Genomic DNA, 6,768 nt, shown 5'->3' on the forward strand with positions numbered 1-6,768 from the left:
TAGATAAACATGTCAGAGAAAGAATTTTTTGAATACCACTTCCCATTTATGAAAACACATCTGTTTTATAACATGCACGAATGAAAAACATGATTTTGTAAATTCCATTAAACATAACAAATCAATTCCAAACTTGATGAAAATTTACAAAATGTTTATAAACATGAAAACAAACATGTTACAAAAATAAATTTTTTATTTTCATTTTTCAATTGTGAAAACTCATTATTTTGTAAAAACATGCATGAATATGAATTTGTTAAGAATATGTTTTTGACAAAAAGAGTTTAAACGCATATTGAAACTTTACGAAATGTCTTCATAAACATTATAACACATGAATATAAAGTAAACATGGTCAATAAAACAATATCACAAAATTTTCTTAAAATAGCTCATTTTGTGAGAAAATCCAATATTGTGTGTGTGAGTGATATTGAGCTTAGAGTATTAAACACACATAATATAAACCCTAAACTAGATTACCCAAGCCGATCTTGATATTCAATAAGCTTGACTTGGTACACTTTGCGGATGAAGCTTGAACTTGATCTTTAACTTGAATTGTATGTTGCTTCACTCCATAATTCCGTCAACCTCCATTTGATATCATCGTTGAAGCGCTATTCCATCCATCCTCCAACTAGTTGTTTGTCTACAATGAATGGATAACACAAGCACTAGACAAACAACATTAGGTGTCAATTGTTTGTTAAACATCATCAAAACAAGAAGGCAACAACTGTGCTATCGAACTCTTTACTCAAGTTTTCAAAGAAACTCAGAGCTCTCGTCCTCATTCTTCCTCGAACTCAATATGGCCCCCAAGAAGATTGCTTCCAAAGGGAGGAGGACAACCTCTTCTTCTGTCGCTACCGTTATAGCCAACTCCGGCGTGAGTCGGCCTCGTCATGGTAAGTTAAGGATTGCGGATCGAAGATGGAGGAGATGAATAGACTCATGTTCATCTTCTGGCGAGCTTCGCCTACTCAGATGTTTTGAGTTTAGTGTTTTGGTTTTGAGTATGAGGGGAATATAATATCTAACATAATATATTATATGTAACTAAAATAATTTATTATCAACATGCTATATATTATATTATGTTATAGTTAATCTAATATATTAGTAATATTTAGTAAATAAAATAATTATATTAATAGTTAAAATTTATTATGTAATAATAATATAATAATGTATAAAATACTAATATTCAATATGTTGATAATGTATCATATAATAATATAAATTTATTTATTTATTTATTTATGTATTTATGTATTTATTTATTTATTTATGGAAATGTTTTCCTAAGGTGACACCTTAGATTCCCACCTAAGGATGTGGTCTAAAACCACATCATTCCCTTTTTTTTTTGCGATCTACTCCGTTGAACTTGATCTGCACGTTCTTAAACCCAAACACACCAATTTTGGGGCGAACCAGTTGTATTTTTACCCTTCATCCACTCACCGCAATTTCAACGGTTTCAAATGAATAGAACTTTTTGCACGGCTCAACGAAAGGTCAAAACATGATAGGTTCAACCCAAATTTGATGTGTTTGTTGGGACAAACCCGGGGGCCCAATAGAGCAGGGTCACAGCAATAGTAGAGCAAAAGTAGAGATAAAATATTAGATACACAGATTTACGTGGTTCGGCACTTGATTGCCTACGTCCACGGGCAAGGATAGAAGAATTCACTATGAGGAGAAAACTCTGGAGTTACAAACTCTCTCTCTTTACAAGGAGAAACTCTCTCTATTTTTTCTCTCTCACTCTTCTTATATAAGAAGTTGTTTCTGGGATGAGATTTCCTTAAGGATTTGGAGCCCTATTTATAGTTTTTAAAAAAACACTATGCATAATAAAATATTAGTATTTTACTGTAGCAGTAGGCCCCACCATTTTGTTTTCTTTTTCCTTTTCAACATTGGCTGCTGGATGTGAAGGGTTTTTTCGGTGCTTGGCTTCATTAGACGCCTAACAATCTCCTACTTGAAGATTTGATTGAATATCAATCATATCTTCACATCATTCTTTCTATCTTGCCATCTTCATGTTGCTTACGTCTCTGACAGACCACAAGAGGATCGACACCAAGTAAATTTGTCGGTATGGACTGCTTTTGTCAAAAAATCTGCTAGGTTGTCCTTGGTGTGAATTTTCTGCATATCCACTGTTCCTTATTCCACTTTCTCACGAACGAAGTGATACTGAACTCGAATGTGCTTGGTCTTTGAATGAAAGGCTAGATTTCTTGCCAAATGCAAAGCACTCTGACTGTCACAAAATAGAGAAATCTTCTTTTATTCATAGTCGAGTTCCTCCAGTACCATCTTCAACCACATCGCTTCTCTGCTACATACTTTGCTTTTGTTGTTGAAGTAGCCACAACTGACTGCAGTTTTGAAACCCAGCTTACAGCTCCGCCAGCAAGTGCAAACACATAACCTGTGGTGGATTTGCTATTATCACGATCACCTGCATAATCAGAATTAACATATCCACTGACAATAAAATCAGATCCCCCATAACATAATACAACATTTGAGGTTCTTTGAATGTATCTTAGAACCCTCTTTACAGCATTCCAATGCTCTTTACCAGGATTCGCCATGTATCGACTAACCACTCCCACTGCTTGTGCAATGTATGGCCTTGTACAAATCATCGCGAACATTAAGCTTCCCACTGCTGATGCGTACGGTACTCGAGACATCTCCATCCTCTCTTCTTCACTGCTAGGACTCATACTGGAGGATAACTTGAAATTAACAGGAAGTGTGGTAGAAATTGACTTACAATCTTGCATGTTAAAGCGTCGCAAGATTTTCTTCAAATAGTTCTTCTGAGAAAGCCAAATCTTCCTATTAATTCTGTCTCGGTAAATTTGCATCCCTAGAATCTTGTTTGCAGATCCTAAATCCTTCATTTCAAATTCCCTAGCCAACTGAGCCTTTAATTCTTGGATACGATCTTTGTTGGGGCCTGCAACCAACATGTCGTCAACATACAACAATAAGATAACAAAGTTATTTTCACCAAACCTCTTGAAATATGCACAAGAGTCTGAATTAAGTCTGTTGTATCCAATGCTCATGATGAATGAATCAAATCTCTTGTACCAACACCTCGGCGCCTGCTTTAGACCGTACAGAGATTTGTTCAATCTGCAAACCAAGTTCTCTTTTCCTTTTTCTTCAAAACCTTCTGGTTGGAGCATGTAAATTTCTTCTTCAAGATCTCCATGAAGAAATGCTGTTTTCACATCTAGCTGCTCTAGATGTAGGTCAAATATAGCGCTCATAGCCAGGACAATTCGGACTGTTGTTAGTCGAACTACAGGAGAAAATATTTCATTAAAATCAATACCTTCTTTCTGAGCATATCCTTTTACCACCAATCTAGCACGATATCGCTCCACCTGATCATTGTCGTTTCGCTTGATCTTGTAGACCCATTTGTTTCCAATGGTCTTTCTTCCTTGTGGCAGTGACACAAGTTCCTAAGTCTTGTTCTTATGGAGAGCTTCAATTTCTTCTTGCATTGCTACCATCCACAAAGATGCATCTGTGTCATTTATAGCTTCATGAAAAGTTGATGGCTCTCCATCTTCTGTTAGAAGACAGTATGCAACATTACTCTCCGTAATATACTCCGAGTGCCAAGTCGGTGGTCTTCTCTCACGAGTTGACCTTCGAACTTCTGGAGCCTCGGCCTCGACTGGTTCTTGTACATCATGCTCCGGTGTCGCTTCAGAAGAATTCGGATTATCTTCTACCTGAACAGCTACAGTCTCTGAGTCCTTCCTCGAACTGCTTTCTTTCTCTTTACTTTGTAGTTGGTTCTCTACAAAGATAACATCTCTGCTGATGATAACCTTGCGGGTAGTGGGATCCCACAGGCGATACCCCTTTACTCCATCAGCATACCCCAAGAATATGCATTTTCTGGATTTTGAATCCAGCTTTGTAATTTCTTGGGCATTGTACATTACGTACACTGGACATCCAAATATATGGAGGTTGGAATAATCAACTGGCTTGCCAGTCCATATCTCCATTGGTGTCTTCAATTGTATTGCAGTTGATGGAGATCGATTCACCACATAACAAGCGATTTTTACTGCTTTCGCCCAAAAGACTTTTTCCAGATTTGCAGTAGCCAACATAGCTCTTGTTCTTTCCAACAGAGTTCTGTTCATCCGCTCCGCCACTCCATTTTGTTGTGGAGTATAAGCCGTACTGAATTGTCTTTTGATGCATTCTTGCTTGCAGAATGCTAGGAATTCACCGTCTGTGTATTCTCCTCCACTATCTGACCTCAAGCATTTGATCTTCTTCTCAGATTCAAGCTCGACCCGCGCTTTGTAGGCTTTAAAGACTGAGAACACATCCGCCTTCTTCTTGATAGGATACACCCAACATCTCCTGGAGTAATCATCAATAAAGGACACAAAGTACTTTGCTCCTCCTAAGGATGTAACTGGTGCTTGCCATACATCAGAATGAACCAGTTCCAGAATAGCCTTGCTTCTAGAACTCGATGTGTTGAACTTCAGTCGATGTTGCTTGCTTGTAACACAATGCTCGCAGAATGGAAGAGCTACCGAATTAAGTCCAGGAAGCAGTTTCTGATCGGAGAGAACCTTCAAGCCTCGTTCTGACATGTGGCCTAGCTTGCGATGCCACATCATGGTTTGTTCTTCTCCACGGCTGGTTGATGCCACACATGAATCAGCTTCCTGCAGAGTTTCTCCCTTGAGCATGTACAGATTTGCAGCTATCTTTTCTCCTTTTATCACCACAAGCGCCTCTCTAACAATCTTCATGATCCCATTTTCGATATGAGTTTTGCATCCGAGCTTATCTAATTGTCCCAAAGATAATAGATTCTTCTTCAAGCCCTTCACATGTCGCACGTCTTGAATGGTGCGTATTGTACCATCAAACATTTTGATTTTGATAGTACCAATACCACAAATCTCCAAGGCATGATCATTCCCCATGAATACAGATCCTCCTGAGATAGGTTCATATTTGTGAAACCAATCTCTCCGAGAGGTCATGTGCCAAGAGGCTGCTGAATCTAGAAGCCAGACATCAACAAACTTCTTTTTGCCTTCATCAACAGTGGTTGCTCCCCTGAATAGAATTTCACCATCCTCTGACGTGCTGACAACGCATCCTTGAGATGTTGATGGCTCTGAAGACTTTTTATCTCCACTCTTCTTGTTGTGCCAACACTCCGATTTGACGTGCCCTCTTTTGCCACAGTTGTAGCATTTGACATTCTTCTTACTTCTTGATTTGGATCTACCATGGGTATGACTCCCACTGGAGCCACGTTCTGTTGATCTTCCTCTCGTCACCGACAAGGCCTCCGCTTGCTGCGAACTTGTCTGCATGTCTTCCTTGTTCTTGCGCCGATTTTCTTCCTCCAGAACAGCGGCTGCAACATCATCTAAGACTAGATTGTTCGTGATGACGTTGTTCGTCAGGTTGATGATGAGTTGATCATACGAGTCAGGTAGACTCTGAAGTAGAAGTTCTGCACGTTCATTCGCACCAACTGTATATCCCAACGTTGTGAGTTGGGAGAACAGTGTGTTTAGGGTGTTGATGTGGTCGGTCATCGATGTAGATTCCGCCATCCTCAGAGTGTAAAGTCTCCTTTTTAAGAAGATTTTATTGTGCATGGATTTCGCCTCATATATCGCTTTGTTAGAATATCCCAGATCTCCTTTGTTGTCTTTTTCTCCTCTATGCTTGACAGCACCCCGTCTGCTAATGCCAGATGGAGATTTGCAATAGCATTTTCATCCATCTCGTTCCACTTCTTATCATCTGTGATGTCGTCCGGCCTTGCACCAATGGCCGCCAGGCAATTATCTTTTCTCAAGATAGCATTTATCTTCAACTTCCACAGTGAGAAATTACTCCCGTCGAATTTCTCGATCTTGAACTTCGCCGCCATTGCTTCTACCACGAACAGTAACTTCTTACTATTTCACGTAAATAGTACTATATTTATGAACAGTAATCATATCCGTGAATAATACCGTACTTATGAATAGTACCGTATTTGTGAACAGTGTCGTACTCATGAATAGTACCCGTCACCTCCAAAGGGTAAGTGATAACCTAACTTATTTTCTGATGTGGAGGATCCACCTTTGGTGGCAGCCACAGAGCATACGATAAGTAGATATATACAAGTACCCTAAGTTGGCTCTGATACCAATTGTTGGAACAAATCCGGGGCCTAATAGAGTAGGATCGCCACAGATTTACGTGGTTCGGCACTTGATTGCCTACGTCCACGGGCAAGGATAGAAGAATTCACTATGAGGAGAAAACTCTGGAGTTACAAACTCTCTCTCTTTACAAGGAGAAACTCTCTCTATTTTTTCTCTCTCACTCTTCTTATATAAGAAGTTGTTTCTCGGATGAGATTTCCTTAAGGATTTGGAACCCTATTTATAGTTTTTTAAAAAATACTATGCACAATAAAATATTAATATTTTACTGTAGCAGTGGGCCCCACCATTTGTTTTCTTTTTCCTTTTCAACATTGGCTGCTGGATGTGAAGGGTTTTTTCGGTGCTTGGCTTCATTCAGAGCGAAAACAAAACAAAAATAAAATAGCACCTCATGTTTTGCGTAGTTAAACAAACTAATTATTTAGTGCATCATGTTGCCTGAGCGAAAACAAAACGAAAATAAAGGAAAGCAAAGTCTCATGTTAGTATGCATGTAATTAAT

This window comes from Asparagus officinalis, chromosome 2 (genome assembly GCF_001876935.1).
Source record: "Asparagus officinalis chromosome 2, Aspof.V1, whole genome shotgun sequence".
Lineage (NCBI taxonomy): Eukaryota > Viridiplantae > Streptophyta > Magnoliopsida > Asparagales > Asparagaceae > Asparagus > Asparagus officinalis.